Raw genomic sequence first — 18,175 nt, 5'->3', positions numbered from 1 at the left:
GGTTCTTTGATATTGTTGTTCTTCCTATGTTTTGCAAACCCCTTCACTTCCTTCAGTTCATTCTCTAACTCCTCCATTGAAGACTCCTTACTCAGTACAATGGTTGGCCACTAGCATCCACCTCCATATTTGCCAGGCTCTTTCAGAGACTCTCAGGAGACAGCTATATCAGGTTCCTCTCAGCAAATACTTCTTGGCATGCACAATACTGTTTGTGTTTGGTAACTGTGTATGGGATGGATCCCCAGGTGGGGCAGTCTCTGGATGGCCTTTCCTTCAGTTTATGCTCCACACTTTGTTTCCATATTTCCTCCAATGAGAATTTTGTTCCCCCTTCTAAGAAGGACTGAAGCAACCAAATTTTCATCTTAGTTCTTGAGTTTCATGTGGTCTATGAATTGTATCTTGGGCATTCTGAGCATTTAGGCTAATATCTACTAATCAAAGAGTGTATACTATGGGTGTTTTTTTGTGACTGGGTTAGTTTACTTAGGGATGATATTTTCTAGTTCCATCCATTTGCCTAAAAATTACATGAAGTCATTGATTTTATCTGTATCCATTCCTCTGTTGAAGGACTTCAAGATTATTTCCAGGTTCTGGCTATCAAATAAGGTGGCTGTGAACATAGTGGAGCATGTGTCCTTGTTATATGTTGGAGCATTTTGGGGGTATATGCCCAGGAGTGGTATAGCTGTGTCCTCACGTAATACTATGTGCAATTTTCTGAGCTATGAGTTTTCCTCTTAGCACTACTTTCATTTTATCCCATAAGTTTGGATATGTTGTGCCTTCATTTCCATTAAATTCTAAACAGTCTTTAATATCTTTTTTATTTCTTTCGTGATCTAGTTATCTAGAGCATTGTTCAACTTTTATGTTTATATGGGCTTTCTGTTTATTTTTGTTTTTGTTTTTGAATAACAGCCTTATTCCATGGGTATCTGATAAGATAGATGGAATTATTTCAATCTTCTTGTATCTGTTAAGTGATGTCTTCTGACCAATTATATGGTCAGTTTTGAAAAAGGTACCATGAGGTGCTTAGCAGAAGATATATTCCTATGTTTTAGAATAAAATATTGTATAGATATATGTTAAATTCATTTGTTTCATAATTTGTTAGTTTCTCGGTGCCTCTGTTTAGTTTCTATTTCCATGATCTTTCCATTGATGAATTTGGATTGTTAAAGTCTCCCACTCTTACTGTGTGAGGTGCAATGTGTGCTTTGAGCTTTCTTAAAGTTTCTTTTATGAATGTAGGTGCCCTTGCATTTGGGGCATAGATGTTCAAAATTGATATTTTGCCTTGGTAGATTTTTACTTTGATGAGTATGAAGTGTCCATCCTCTTTTGATAACTTTAGGTTGAAAGTTGATTTTATTCGATATTAGAATGGCTACTCCAGCTTGTTTCTTGGGACTATTTGCTTGGAAAATTGTTTTGGAGCTTTTTACTCAGAGGTAGTGTCTGTCTTTGTAACTAAGGTTCATTTTCTGTATGCAGCAAAATACTGGGTCCTGTATATGTGTCCAGTCTTTCAGTCTATGTCTTTTTATTGGGGAATTGATTCCATTGATGTTAAGAGATATTAAGCAATAGTGATTTTTGCGTCCTGTTTTTTTTGTTGTTAGAGGTGGAATTACATTTGTGTGGTTATTTTTTTGTGTTTGTTGAAAAAAGATTACTTTCTTTCTATTTCTAGGTTGTAGTTTCCCTCCTTGTGTTATGAATTTTCCATCTATTATCCTTTGAAGTGCTGGATGTGTGGAAAGATATTGTATAAATTTGGTTTTGTCATGGGATATCTTGGTTTCTCCATCTATGGTAATTGAGAGTTTTGCTGAGTATGGCATTCTGAGCTGGCATTTCTGTTTTCTTAGGGTCTCTATGACATCTGCCAAGGATCTTCTGGCTGTTATATTCTCTGTTGAGAAGTCTGGTGTAATTCAGATAGGTTTGTCTTTATAGGTTATTTGACCTTTTTCCCTTTCTGCTTTTAATATTCTTTCTTTGTTTTGTGCATTTGATGTTTTGATTATGTGACGGGTAGAATTTCTTTTCTGGTCTAGTCTATTTGGAGTTTTGTTGGCTTTTTTTATGTTCATGGGCATCCCTTTATGTAAGGGAAATTTTCTTCTATAATTTTGTTGAAGATACTTACTGACCCTTTAAATTGGGAATCATCACTCTCTTCTATTCTTAGGTTCAGTTTTCTCATCGTGTCCTGGATTTCCTGGATGTTTTGGGGTAGGAACTTTTTGCATTTTATATATTCTTTGAGTATTGTGTCAATATTTTCTATGGTATCTTCCCCACCTGAGATTCGCTCTTTTCTCTCTTGTATTTTGTTGGTGATACTTGTGTCTATGACTCCCTATCTCTTTGCTAGATTTTCTATCTCCAGGGTTGTCCCCTTTGTGATTTTATTATTGTTTAACTATTCCACACTGCATCATAAATAATCATAATGAGCTTGGACATCTTGACAAGACTAAAAGGTTTACCCTGAACCTAAATGTGTCTGAGTAGTCAGGGTTGAAATGTGGCAACAATTTCACTTTTCTATCATTCTATCTTTTTAGCAAGCTACATTCCTATGTTAACAGTTCTACCAGATATGGATGCAAAATTTTATTTTTAATAAGACAATTGGAATTATGGTCAACCAACATCTTTTTACCAAATACTTCAAGCATTAAAAAATTAGAATCCTTAAAAAATATTTACAGAAGTACAACAAACTGGTAGCTGCCCATAACATTAAACAAACTAGACTCTTAAGAGTGGGTTCTCAACAGCATATAACTACTGCCCAGTACAGGGAAACCTGACACGTTTTCTTGTTTGCTTTTGTTTGTTTTTAAATGAATCTTGCAACATTGTATTCTTGATGACTTGAGTATACCAGACTGTGAGTAAATTAATGATACATGCCTAGAAGTACCATGATTTATACTATCAGTGGACATTAGACTTGGGACTAGTCCAAGGCCATGATCTAGATTTTGACCTAGACCTAGACTATGATCTTGACAGAGATTTATATCTAGGTGGTTCTTTTTAACTTGATTTCTTTTCATATCTTGTGACAGACATATAATGTATTTTGGAATTTATTTTAGAGGTGCCTCTAGTTTTGATGTGAGATACAAACTGGAACATGATTTTGCCTTCATTTCTTTCTTGGGCTGGGACTTGGACCGTGATCTTGAATTGGATTTAGATCTTTGAGAAGATCAGTTTCAGTGTTTGAATCTGTCATTGTTGGAATGGCTTCAGCAATGCCGTGGTCTTCCAATCTGTCTACTGTTTCTAGGACTGTAAGATCTCTTATAGTTTTAATCAAAGTAGTGACTCCTTGATATCATTCTTTCATAACTTTGCCTTTGAGAACATCTATACCAGTCATAATTCTCATATTGCATAGAGCTGTATACATTACTCCTTACCTTGGTTTTTATTTGATTTTGTGTCTTAAGAGCCCCCTGTGTGAGCTGTATTTCAATTTGATGCACACAAATCCATTTTCTGTCCTAATTATGTAAAGCTTCTTCAGCATCTTGAACATCCGCAAACTGAACATGTGCAAATCCTCTTGGACATCAAGTGTAGAAATCAATTGGAGCATAAACATCTATTATTGAACCATAACAACCAAATTTCCAACATAAATCTTCAGATCTGGTGTCATCCCTCACGTTTCTGATGAACAGAGATATGTTGCGGTGGAGGGGACACAGGTACTGGGACATGACGGCAGAAGGCTGGGCCAGTAGCACTAACTGGTTCTGCAAACCAAACACAGCTCTGGGGGGTGGCTCACATACACTCACATACTCGCCTTAAATTACTTTAAATATAACTTGTTTATATAAGTCACTGTTCATAGGACTCATAAAAGTTTCATTACCTTATGAAATTTTAATTTGGCTACAAAAATTCTGATAAGGACATTCAAAACAGATTCTGTAAAGAAATGATTTTACATTTTCATTTTTTTGAATAGTTAAGGTAACAAAACTAAAAGGACAATATGCTTTCTGTTAATAAAAATACCTCTAAATAACTTGTAGTTTTTATAAGATTCATTTTATGATATTATTTTATAATTATAGTCTTAATATACAAATAATAATTTTGAAATTTTTAAAAGTCATATGAGATAATAAATGCATAGACTTTTCAAAGAGCTTCATATTAAATTTTATTGTCATAGGAATTGAAGATGTTGCAGACCTACAGTCAGGGATGTTGATTAGATTACTTTGAGTAAGAAAGGCAGATACTCTGTTAATTTTTACCAAGAAGAAAACAAGTAATATCTTTTATTTAGGGATGATTTTTGAATTGTAATTGTGACATTAGGATGAAAATTGTCTTTCTTTCTCTGCATTCTCTTTTGAAACACTCATTTTCAAGGATCTTATCCATTCAGAAGATAAACAAAAAGTGCTTATTTTAAAACAAGACTTTTGATTCCTGTTTAGCTTGCTTATAATCTTGTCAGGGATCAATCCAGGCTCTTGTTTTTCATTTCTTTGTTGTTGTTGGGCTCTAAGTTTTTTATTTTGTCTCTTATTCAAGACTTCTTTTTATTAGTAGTAGTAAATTTTCTTCTTTCACATCTTTGTATACATGCATAATGTACTTTTTTTCCTTTTCCTTCCACTCTAGCCTATTTCACTGGGGCCCTGACCAGCCAAATCCTGTCACTACAGATCTTTTTTTCCTGTGTATTTGATTGAGTTTTTGTGCTTATGTGTGTGCATGCATGTGCGTTTGTGAGTGTGTGTGTGTGTGTATGTGTGTGTCCGAAAGAGATTAATCAGGGTTGCTTGTTTGATCATAAGTTTGGAACTATCCATCACAGCATGGTAAGTTTACCAGTGGCCACACCACTGGTTATCATGCTTCTTTCTTTCTGAGGAACTGCTAGGTGTCAAGAGACCAGTAGTATGTGTTCGGGTCAGATGGATCTTTTATGCCTTCGTAGCTGACTGTTATTAATAACTAAGTTCTGTGGACTCAATACCAATATGCACAGTTCTTGTTAGTTCATACTTCCCAAGCCTATGTTCTGCTAAGAAGGTTTTGGAGACCTTGCCCTTATCCTGTGACTATTAGGTGTTTTCATTCTTTTCGTCCACAATGCTTGTTGAACTTTAGCCCAGTGGTATAAATGTCTTTTCGTGGGCTGAGTTTTCAGTCATCCTTTTTTCACAGTGTTTTGAGCAGCCTTAGGTCTTTACCTTTTTCTCCATTCATTACATTGAGACTCTTCCCTCGTTAAAGCTGAAATTAGCCTTTGCCTGTAAATTTGGATATTAAAATAGATATTCTGGGTATGATTTGGTGCCATAGCAGTTGAGCTGAGTAGTCATCTTAGGTACTCCATACCTTAGAAATGAGACCATTTTTTGTGATGTATGCTACATAGAAAATAAAATAGCAATTACCATCTTATAAGAGAATGGTGTTTCCTTGTAAATTTTATAAGTTTACATTTATGAAAATATTCATGTCTCTAGCTTTAACAGTTTAAAGTATCTTATCTTCTATTTTTAATATACTATATACATGGGCAATTCCAAGAAACTCTTTCTAAGATTTAAACTAATCTAGGTAGATCACAAATTTCTTTAACCTGTCACTATACTAAGTAGTTCCACCCTTCAAATGTAGTTCTTTAAGAATGTATTTAAATTGAACTCATGCATGCTAACATGGCCCCAATCCTGGACAAAAAAAAAAACCTATATATAACTAATGATTGTAGAGAGACCCCTAATTACTCATCCAATATCAAATGTTCATATCTGATAACATATACACACAAGAAAAACCGAATAGATTCAAGAGGTTGATTTTAAATATATTTATGTGTTCTCGTATATGTTACAATAATAATAAAAGAAAAAAGCATGAATTAGAGAGGGTATCAGGGAATGGAGATGGGAGGATTTGGACAGAGAGGATCTGGGAAGAGATTGAGGAATGGGAAAGGGGAAATGATGCAATTATATTTCAGTTAACATTTTAAAAATTAAAATTAATTTATGTCATAATCTAACATATTTTGACTGACCGTACTTGACAATTTTAGTATCTAATATATACAATGTTATAACTATTATTTTGTGTAGAATAATGAAAATAATAATTAGCTTCATCTTCCCTCAAATATTATCAAGGAAGATTCATCATCACTATGATGATCTATGAGAGTATGGATTATGAGGTGATGACTATACAATTTACTTTAAATTTACAAATTGCTCTGTGAATTTGTATTTAGATTCACCACACAAGTATTATTACAATTAAAAATAAACAATTATACATTATTATCTGTTTTCATTTCTACTTGAACTTCATACCTTGAAATAAATATCAGAAATAAATGGTGGGGCATGTTAGCAATGTGGTATTACAGGGCAAACTGAGGTTTTTCTTCCATACTGAAATAAATTTGATTTAGGTCAGAGTAAAGCAATATGTGCATGTTGCCCTTCATTAATAGTTAATACAGGAAAAGTTACAACATCACTAGGGCAAAGAAAGGGGGAAATCTGTTAATATAAGCCAAGATACTATTTAGTTAGAAACAAGGTCAAAGTCAAGGTACATGAATAAAAGAAAACTGTGGCACAGATGGGAATATTTGAAGGGAAATTGACCCTTTCAAGACAAGATATGAATAATTTAAGACACGTTCTAGTTAGAACAAAAGAGTAGAAACTATTAACTGTTCCAAACCCCTTCACTATTACACTTTTAAAAAAATCAGTAACAATTGAGGAATAAATAAAAAATTACATCCTTGATAACCAAAGTAATATATTTGTAAGACTTAAGAAGCCAAGTTGATATTCCTAGGTAAGAATAATAATCAGATACACTCATATAACGAAAAGCACAGAGAGGCATGTTCAATGATAGAAGACTAGGGAAAGCTGATGGAACAAATTAAGAGTATCTATGAGCAGCCTACTTATATCCTTAACTGTGTCTCTCAATGAACCATAAAATATAATATTTCTCTGGATGAGGACTAGGGAAAGTTTGGGAGACTGCTGCCATTACTTTCTTACATTCAGCCATTCATATTTGGTTTGGGGACAATCATAGGATTTATTAATGATCTTCCAGTTTTTTGAAGAGCCAATTTACCCATTATGGTCTAATGAGGCTCCAAAATATAAATTCCAGGAAGCTGTCTACATGAAGCTGAAACCTTTCTGCTGTAGCAAGCTATTAATATAATTTTTACTTTTTGACATTATTAGTTGGGTTATGTTCTTATAATGGGCATCATCAGAATTAAAAAAAATGCAAGCTTGGATAAGATGCTAATTTGTGTGAGGAGTAAAACATTTCAAAATTAAATGTGGTGTGTTCTCTGGTTCTAAGATCATATGTTCTCTATCTTGAAACTGCTGGTGTAGGACTTTGAAGTCTGATATGAGGCACAATTCTCATCAAGCATATTGTCATATACAGTAAAACGTCCACAAACACAGAGTTCACTGGCAGGATGATGATGAACTTAACAAAAAATCAAACTTGTTCACTTATTTTCAAGTTTGGAAACAGTAGATACTTAATAATTATGAAAGTTCAATGAAGAAATGTCATTATCTATTTAAATATATCCTGTGGAATGTTTTGCTTTATCATATAATATTTGATGTATATAATATAATATTTGGTATATCTTATTTATATTATAATACAAAATTCTAAAAGGGAGATATATGCCATTTTTATTGCAATAGAAACACTTTCATGTTTATCAGTATACTTTTGTAAAACTTGGTCAACTCACTATGTTTCTGAAACCATGGTGTATATGTGGAGGTCAGTGGATAATTTGCAGGGGTCATCTCTCTACTTGCACTATATGGGATCCCAGGATTTAACTTAGGCCATCAATCTTGGTGGTAAGAAAATTCATTCACTGACACATCGTGCTGGCCCCAAGCTTTATTCACTGTTTCTTCTCTATCCCCCTTTTTTTCTTGATATTTCAACTTAATGTTGATACATAGAGAAAGAAAAGGGGAGGAAGAAATAGTATCAATCTTTGTTTCTTTTATATTCTTTAATCTTTTTTCGAGTCCAATCATTATCCCCCTCTCAGTCTACCCTCTGACTGTTCCTCATCCCATACCTCCTCACCATTCTCCAAAAGGATGTCCCCACGATCCCCAACCACACATCACCAGATCCCCCCATGCCCTAGAGCCTCAAGTCTCTCGAGGGTTAAATGTATCATCTCTCACTGGGGATAATCCAGGTAGTTGTCTTCTGTGTAAGTGTTGGGGGCCTCATATTAGCTAATGTATGCTGCCTGGTTCATGGACCAGTGTCTCAGAGACTTCCAGGTTAGTTGAGACTGCTGGACTTCCTATGGGATCACCCTCCTCCTCAGCTTCTGCCAGCTTTTCCCTAATTCAACCACAGGGGTCTCCAACTTCTGTCAATTTGTAAGTATCTACATCTGACTCTTTCAGCTGCTTGTTGGGCCTCTTGAGGGCAAACATGCTAGGTCCTGTCTGTAAGTACTTCATAGCATCAGTAATAGTGTCAGTCCTTGTAGCCTCCCTTTGAGATGGATACAAACTTGGGCCTGTAACTGGACCTCATTTCCATCAAGCTCTTCTCCATTTTTGGACCTTCAGTTCTTTTAGACAGAGAAAATTCTGGGTCAGAGTTTTTGACTGTGGGATGGCAACCTGAGTTTGCTAGAGGTAGACGCTACAAGTTCCCTCTCCCTACTGTTGGGCAATTCATCCAAGGTCCCTCCTTTTGAATCCTGAGAATCTCTCATCTCCCAAGTCTCTGGTACATTCTAGAGGTCCTCCCACCTCCTACCTCTCAAGGTTGCCTGCTTCCATTCTTTCTGCTGGCCCTCAGGGCTTCAGTCTTGTCCCTTCCCTAATACCTGATCATGTTCCCCTCTTCCCCTCCCTGTCCTCTCTCCCACCCAGATTTCTTCTTTCTTCTTGCTCCCACACTGTAATTGCTTTCTTCTCCCTCCCAAGTGGGATTGAGGTATTCTCAGTTGGGCCATGCTATTTGTTAGCCATCTTGAGTTCCGTGGATTGTATCCTGGGAATTCTGTATTTTTTGGCAAATATCCAAAAAATTATTAGTGTGTACATACCATGCATATCATTTTGGTTCTGAGTTACCTCACTCAGGATGTTATTTTCTAGTTCCATCAAATATACTGCTTAACTCATGATGTCCTCATTCTTAATAGCTGAGCAGTATTCCATTGTGTAAATGAACCACATTTTCTTTATCCATTTTCCCCTTGTGGGACATTTGGGTTGTTTCAAACTTCTATCTGTCACAAACAAGGCTGCTATGAACATAGAGGAACATGTGGCCCTGTAGCACGGTAGTGTGTCATTTGAATATATGCCTAAGAGTGGTATAGCTGGGTCTTCAGGTAGATCTATTTCCAGTTTTCTGTGGAACCTCCAGAGTGATTGTAACAGTATGCAATCCCACCAGCAATGGAGGAGTGTTCTTCTTTCTCCACATTCTCATCAACATGTGCTGGCACCTGAGTTTTTGATCTTAGCCATTCTGGTTGGTGTAGCATAGATTTTCAGGGTCATTTTAATTTACATTTCTCTGATAACTAAGGACTTTAAACATTTCTTTAATTGCTTCATAGCCAATTCTATGGCTATGAATTCTCCATTTAGTTCTGTACCAATTTTTGTTTGGGTTTTTGGTGGTTAGTTTCTTGCATTCTATATATATTTTGAATATTAGTCCTCTACTGGATGTGGGATTAGTGACATTTTTTTCTGAATCTATAGGTTGTAACTTTGTCATATTGACTATGTCCTTTACCATGCTGAAGCTTTTCAGTTTTATGAGGTCTCAATTCTTGATCTTAGATTCTAAGGTAATGGAGTTCTCTTTAGGTAATCCACTCTCCCCATGCCCTTGCCAATGCATTCAAGGCTTTGTTCTACATTCTCTTCTACTACATTCAGTGTATCTGGTTTTATGTTGAGGTCCTCGATCCACTTGAGCTTTGTATAAGTTTAAAAATATGGATCCATTTTTATTTTCCAACATACAAACTGCCTGTTAGTCCAGCACCATTTATTGAAGATGCTTTCTGTTTTCCAATGTGTATTTTTGGCTTCTTTGTCAAAGATCAAGTGTATGTAAGTGTGAGCTTTTATTACTGGATCTTCAGTTCTATTCCATTGATCAACCTGTCTTTCTCTTTACCAACAACATACAGTTTTTGTTACTATTGCTATGTAATACAGTTTGAGGTCAGGGATGGTAATTCCCCCAGCTCTTGTCTATCATTAAGAGTTGATCTTGCTATTCTGAGTTTTTTGCCTTTCCAGATGAATTTGAGAATTGCTATCTCCATGTCTGTGAATAATTGTGTCAGAATTTGGATGGGTATTACGTAGAATCTGTAGATTGCTTTTGGTAAGATGGCTATTCTTATGATGTTAATCCTACCAATCTTTAAGCATGGAACATTTCTCCATTTTCTGAATTCTTCTTTGATTTCTTTCTTGAGAGACTTGAAATTAGTGTCATACAAATCTTTCATTTATTTGGTTAGAGTTACCCCAAGATATTTTATATTATTTGTGACAATTGTGAAGGGTATTGTTTCCCTAATTTCTTTCTTAGCCTGTTTATCATTTGTATAAAGGAAGGCTACTGATTTATTTGAGTTAATTTTATACCCTGTCACTTTGCTGTATTTGCTTATCAGCTGTAGAAGTTCTCTGGTAGAATATTTGGGGTTGCTTATGTATACTATCATATCTTCTGCAAATAGTGATACCTTGACTTATTCTTTGCCAATTTCTATCTCCTTTTGTTGTCTGTTTTATTGCTATAGCTAGAACTTCGAGTACTATATTGAATAGATAAGGGGAGAGTGGGTATCCTTAATTATCCCTGATTTTAGTGGGGGTGCTTCAGGTGTCCCTCCATTTAATTTGATATTGGCTGTTGATTTACTTTATATTGCTTTTATTATGTTTAGGTATGGGCCTTGAATTCCTGATCTATCCAATATTTTTAACTTTAAGGGGTATTATATTCTATCAATATTTTTTATCATCTAATGATATGATTGTGTGATCTTATTTATTGAGTTTGTTTATATAGTGGATTATGTTAATGGAATTTGATATATTGAACCAAACTTGCATCCTTGGGATGAAGCCTACTTGATAGTGGTGAATGATGGTCCTGATGTATTTTTGGATTAGGTTTGCAAGAATTTTATTGAGCATTTTTGCACCAATAATCATAAGTGAATTTGGTCTGAAGTTCTGTGTCTTATTGGGTCCCTATGTAGTTTAGGTATCAGAGAAATTCTGTCTTCATAGAATGAATTAGATAGTGTTTTTTCTGTTTATATTTTATAGAATATTTTGAGGAGTGATGGCTTTAGCTCTTGTTTGTAGGTCTGGCAAAATTTTTTACTAAAGCCATCTGGCCCTAGGCTTTTTGGGGTTGGAAGGTTTTTAATGAGTTCTTCTATTTCTTTAAGGGATATGGGCTTGATTACATAGTTTACCTGCCCTTGATTTAACTTTTTTATATGGTATTTGTCTAGAAAATTATCCATATCATTTAGATTTTTCAGTTTTATTGAGTATAGGCTTTTGTAGTAGGATCTGATGATTTTTTGAATTTCCTCAGTTTCTGTTGTTATGTCTCCCTTTTCATTTCTGATTTTGTTAATTTGGATACTGTCTCTGGGCTCTTTAGTTAGTTTGGTTTATCTATCTTGTAGATTTTTTCACAAAAACAGCTTTCACTTTTGTTGATTCTTTGTATGGTTCTCTTGGTTTTATTTTGTTGTTTTGTCTTTAGTTTTAGAGTACTGAGGTGTGCTGTTCAGTTGCTAGTATAGAATCTTTCCAAATTCTTTACCACGGCACTTACTGCTATAAGTTTTCATCTTAGTACAGTTTTCATTTTGTCCTGTAAGTTTGGTGATCTGAAAGAATGTATGGGATTGTTTCATCTTTTGATTATCTCTTGAGATTTGTTTTTTGTCTGATTATATTGTCAATTTTGGAGAAGTTTTCATAATGTGCTGAGAAGAAGGTATATTCTTTTGTTTTAGGGTGAAATGTTTTGTAGATGTCTGTTTAATCCACTTGGTTCATAACTTTTATTAGTTTCATTGTGTCACTGTAAGTTTCTATTTCAATGACCTATCCATTAGTGGGAGTGTGATATTGAAATCTCTCAATATTATTATATAGAGTTCAGTGTGTGTTTTGTGCTTTAGTAAAGTTTCTTTTATGAATTGTGTGCACTTAAATTTGAGGCATAAATGCCCAGAATTAAAACTTTCTCTTGGTGGATTTTTCCCTTCATGAATATGAAGTGTCCTTACCCATCTCACTTGATGACTTTTGGTTGACAGTCTATTTTGTGTGATATTAGGATGGCAACTCCAGCTTGTTTCTTGGGATCATTTGCTTGGAAGACTTTTTCCAACACTTTACTTTCAGATAGTATCTATCTTTGTTACTGAGGTGTGTTTCTTATATGCAGCAAAAGGCTGGATCCTGTTTGTGTTTCCAGTCTGTTAGCTTATGTCTTTTTATTGGGGAATTGAATCCATTTGTGTTAGGAGATATTAAAGACAGATGATTGTTATTTTCTGTTATTTTTTTTTTTGTTGTTGTTGTTGTAGGTGGCATTATCTGCCTGTGATTCTCTCCTTTTAGCTTTGTTCTGAGATGATTCATATCTTATTCTTTTATTTGATGTAGGTACCTACCCTCCTTTAGTTGGAGTTTTCCTTCTAGAATCCTCTGTAGAGTTGGTTTGGTAGATAGATGTTGTTTGAATTTGGTTTTGTCCTAGAATAATTTGGTTTCCTCATCTAGGTTGATTGAGAATTTTGCTGGGTATAGTAGCCTGGGCTGGCATTTGTGTTTTCTTAGGGTCTGCATGATTTCTGTCCAGACTTTTCTGGCTTTTAGTGTCTCTTTTGAGAAGTCTGGTGTAATTCTGATAGATCTGTTCTTATATGTTACTTGGCCTTTTTTCCCCGTATAGCTTTTAATAGTCTTTCTTTGTTCTGTGTGTTTAGTGTTTTGATTACTATGAGACAAGAGGAATTTCTTTTCTGGTCCAATCTATTTGGTGTTCTATAAGCTTCTTGTATATTTATGGCCATCTCTATCTTTAGGTTAGGGAAATTTTCTTCTATGATTTTGTTGAAGACATTTTGCATCCTTTTTGCTTATCTCTATTCCTATTATTCTTCAATTTTGATTTTTCATTGTATCCTAGATTTCCTCGATATTTTGTGCTAATATTTTTCTTTATGTTTTGAATTTTCTTTGACAGTTTTGTCAACATCTTCTAAAGTATCTTCTATACCTGAGATTCTCTCTTCTATCTCTTGTATTCTGTTGGTAATGCTTACATCTGTAATTCCCGAGTTTTTTCCTAAGTTTTCTATTTTGAAGGTTGCCTCCATTTGTGTTTTCTTTATTGTTTCTACTTCTACTTTTAGGTCATGGACCACTTCATTCAATTTCTTTACATGTTTTTTCGTGTTTTTCTGTATTTCTTTCAAGATCTTATTGGTTTCCTCTTTAAGGGATTCTACTTGTTTACTTGTATTTTCTTATATTTCTTTCAGTGAGTTATTTTTATCCTCCTTAAAGGACTCTACTATTTTCATGAGATAGGATTTTAGGTCACCTTCTGGATTTTCAGATGTCTTGGTGTATCCAAGGCTTGCTGTGGTGAGAGAACTGATTATGATGATGCCAAAGAATATTGGGTTCTATTGCTTATAGTATTGCCCTTTCCTCTTGACATCTGGTTATATCTGGTTAGGTGTTCTGGGTGTCTCTGTCTGGAGCCTGCCAAACACCGAACTCTATGAATCTCAGTAAACTATACAGTTAGAATGTAGCCATTCTGAATCCAGGCAGCTTCATTTATTGTTTTAGTCTTTCATTATCACTTATATTCTCATGAGCTTAAATACCACAAAAAAATATGATACATTTGAAACTAGAATGTGGCCTTTTTGCCTGTATCTCATTCTTCCTCATCACCAATATTACTCTTTCTTGATCTTCTTTCAAATATTATATAATACCCACACTGATAATTAACTTATTTAACCTCTTCCTACATGGGCTATCCTTTAATTTGTCTTTAACTCACTACCTGAAGAATTTGAATTTTAGATAATGCCACAATGAATAAAGGACTTATTGTTTAACCATGGCAGCCAATGGCATAAGACCATGAATTCAGTTAAAGCTGGCACCACTCTGTTCATATAAAAGCAACTTCATGATTTTATTTACTCAGTCTGTAATTCTAACTTCATGGTTGCCCACAAGATCCTGCCATATCTGTTATCTGAGAGATACTCTTGTATATACTCATTTTATGCTTAAGTGAACCAAATATATACTGAATTTATGACAAAAATCCTGATCAATACACTTGACACTTCTGCATTTTTCTCAGGTTTTCTGAGTCTTAAATGAAAAAAAAAGCCAGCATAATGTTAGAAGATATGTATAGGTGGTAGAATTTATTGTAATATTTAGAACACTGTAAGTATTTAACATTGGATATTAGTCAATAGATAAATTTCAATCAACCTATCTTATATGGAATGAAGAATTTTCATTTTTATGTATTGGAAAAACATTGAATTCTATGTTAAAATTTTTTGTTGAACATTTTGCCACATTTAATTTTAAGAATCATAGTAAAACAACAGAAATTACTCTTTTCCTTTTTGTAAGATCATGGATTGAATGATTAATGACAGTAACTGCATCCCCAGGAAAGAAACCCACAGATTTTGAAATTAGTGTTGATCACAATGCCTTGTTTGCATCTAGAAATATTTCACAAGTTAAAAGTTAAGATTTAACTGACATTTGCCTAGTTTCCAAATTTCCTGACTTCAAAATAAAAAAAAATATTGTCAAGGATACAATGAAGAAAAAGTTTAAAATATTTGCATTCTGTCAGAGGAGGCTTTAAATGCTAATCATGATACTTTGATATTCTGATATGGAAATTTTGTCTGGAAAAGTCTCCCTTTTTGTTAAAAAATATTTTCTTGTTTTTAATTCCTCTGTGTTATTCTGAATGTCCTAGAAGAATTTTACTAATGCCAATGACTACAACTCTGTTGTTTTTGTCATCCTTATTTTATCAATTTATCATATAGATTTTCTATATACATATATTTCTATTAAACTAAATGGAAAAAATCAACTATGTCCATATTGACCAGACATGGGCTAACTATGAAGCACTCTTCATGCTGCTGAGTTTCTCTCAGGAATTTTGGAACATTCATTGAGTCTATTCTGAAGGTTAGTTTTCCACTCTGTCCAGTCGTTCTTTTCCTAGCTCTGCTATGTATTGATTGTCAGGGAACTCATCACTAATTGTATTCTTTCCACATTCTATGATAGAATTTGAAATTTGGAAAGCCTAATCTGTTAACACTTATCCAGAAGTACCATAAGTAACAAACATAAGCAGATTTTAAATTCTAGTCTAATGACTACAGTTCACATTTTGAAAGTGTTGATTTCAAATGTTGATCAATTTCAAGTAGTGCTTCAACTAAAATTATTCAAAGTAACTCTATGGTCCAGAACCTAAACAAGGTTCTGTTTTGTTTTTGTTTTGTTTTTTCTTTTCTTTTTTTTCTCATTTTGTATCATGATCACAGTCCTCCCATCTGATCATCCCCTCCAAACCCCCATCCTTTTCTCCTCCCCTTCACCTATGAGAGGGTGGAGGACCACCAAAGGTTTCCCCTAACATGGTACATCAAGTCTTTGCAGGACTAGGTGAATCCTCCTCCACTGAGACCAGAAAGGGCAGCCCAGCTAGAAGAACATAAACCACAGACAGACACCAGCTTTTGGGATAGCCCCTGTTCCAGTTGTTTAGGACCCACCAGATGATCAAGCAACACATTTACTACATATGTGAAGGGGGCCCTACTCCAGCCCATGTATGCTTAATGGTTTGTTCAGTCTTTAAGAGCCCCAAGGGTCCAGATTAGTTGACTATGGTGGTCTTTCTGTGGATTTCCTATTTGTCTCAGGGTGCTCAACCCTTCCATCAACTTGTCCTTAAGAGTTCACAAGCTCTATCCACAGTTTGGGTGTGAGTCTCTTTTTGTCTGAGTCAGCTTCTGGGTAGAGCCTCTCAGAGGACAGTCATGCTACACTCCTGCCTGCAAGCATATTAGAGTATCATTAATTGGGTCAAGGATTGGTGCTTGGCAATGGGATGGGTCGCTAATTGGGTCAGTTATTAGTAAGAAATTCCCACAGTCTCTGTTCCATCCCCTGTGACTGCATTTCTTGTAGACAGGATAAATTTTGAATTGATGGCATTGTAGATGGGTTGGTATCCCTATGGCTCCACTGGGTTTCTGCCTGGCTAGAGGAAGTGTCCACTTCAGGTAACATACTGACAATGCTGTAATCACTGCTAAGGACACTCCCATTGATTCTTTTGTGCCTCCCCTATAACAGGTTTTTGGCAAGTCTTTACAATGTATCCATCTTCACAGATGTACCAGTTGCAGATTTTCATTCACTCTCACGGCTATCTACTCATCTTTCTTGTCCCTCTACAAACCTGATCCTGAACACATACACACATACAGACCACACACACACACACACACACACACACACACACACTTCCTGTTAAAATCCCCAATCCCATCCAGATCCCTCCCTTCACTGGCTTCCTCCAAATATTTTATTCCAGCTTCTAAATGAGATTCAAGCACCCTTACTGGTGCCTTCTTCTTGTATAGCTTATTTGAGTCTGTGGAGTGTAGAGTTGTTATCCTGTATTTTATGGCTAATATCCACTTATAAGGGAGTACATAACATGCATGTCTTTTTGGATCTGGATAATTTCTCTCAGGATGATATTCTCAAGTTCCACAAATTTGCCTGTAAAATTCAAAATGTTTTTGTTTTTAATAGCTAAATAGTATTCCATAATGTAGATGTACCATATTGTTCTTTCCTATTCCTCAGTTGAGGGGCATCTGGGTTGTTTCCAGTCTCTGCTTATTAAGAATAAGGCTGCTAAGATCATGGTTGATTAAGTGTCCCTGTGGTATATTGGGGCATATTTTGAGTATATGACTAGGAGTGATAAAGTTGGGTCTTGAGTTAGAACTATTCTCTGTTTTCTGACAAACCCCCAAATTGATTTCCAAAGAAGTTGTACAAGTTTGCACTCCCACCAGCAATGAATGACTGTTTCCCTTACTCCACATCCTAGACAGCATGTGGTGTTACTTGAATTTGATCTTAGTCATGATGACTGGTGTAAGGAGGAATTTCCGGGTTATTCTGACTTGTATTTCCATGATGACTAAGGACTTTGAACATCTCTTTAAGTGTTTTTCAGTCATTTGAAATTTCTTTGTTGAGAATTTTTTTTTAGTTCTGTTCCTCATTTATAATTGGGATATTGAAATTGTTGGTGTCCAACTTCTTGAGTTGTTCATAAATTTTGGATATTAGCCAAAAAATTAGTAGCCCTCCTTTACATAAATGATAAAAGAGACAAGAAAGAAATGAGGGAAACAATATCCTTTACAATAGCCACAAAATATAAAATATCCTGGTAGAACTCTAACCAAGTAAGTGAGAGAACTATATGACAAGAACTTTGGGTAGCTGAAGAAAGAAATCAAGAAATATATCAGAAGAAAGAAAGATATTCACAATGCTCATAGATTGGCAGGATTAATATAGTGAAAATGGCCATCTGACAAAAAGCAATTTACAAATTCAATGCAATTTTCAATTACAACACAATTCTTTAGAGACTTTGACAGCACAATTTAAAACTTCATATGGAAAAACAAAAAATCCAGAATAGCAAAAAATTATTTTATTTTATAGCATATAATTTTTATTAGAAATTTTAATATTTGCATTTCAAACATTATCCCCTTTTCAAGTTTCCCTTCCACAGACTCTCTAATGGAAGAGAAATTGGGGAAGAGCCTCAAACACATAGGCACAGGAGAAAAGTTCCTGAACAGAAAATGAACACTTATGCTCTAAGATCAAGTACTGACAAATGGGACCTCATAGAATTG

At 34.9% G+C, this 18,175-nt stretch overlaps 1 pseudogene; it reads right to left on the bottom strand.

Moving 5' to 3' along the window:
* Positions 1-2,961: 2,961 nt before the first annotated feature.
* On the bottom strand, positions 2,962-3,755 carry LOC114623276 (annotated as a pseudogene).
* Positions 3,756-18,175: the final 14,420 nt, after the last annotated feature.

Source organism: Grammomys surdaster, unplaced genomic scaffold (assembly GCF_004785775.1).
Source record: "Grammomys surdaster isolate TR1022 unplaced genomic scaffold, NIH_TR_1.0 195, whole genome shotgun sequence".
Classification (NCBI taxonomy): Eukaryota; Metazoa; Chordata; class Mammalia; order Rodentia; family Muridae; genus Grammomys; species Grammomys surdaster.
The sequence above is the reverse complement of the archived record's forward strand: the minus strand, read 5'-3'. Positions and strand labels throughout refer to the sequence as shown.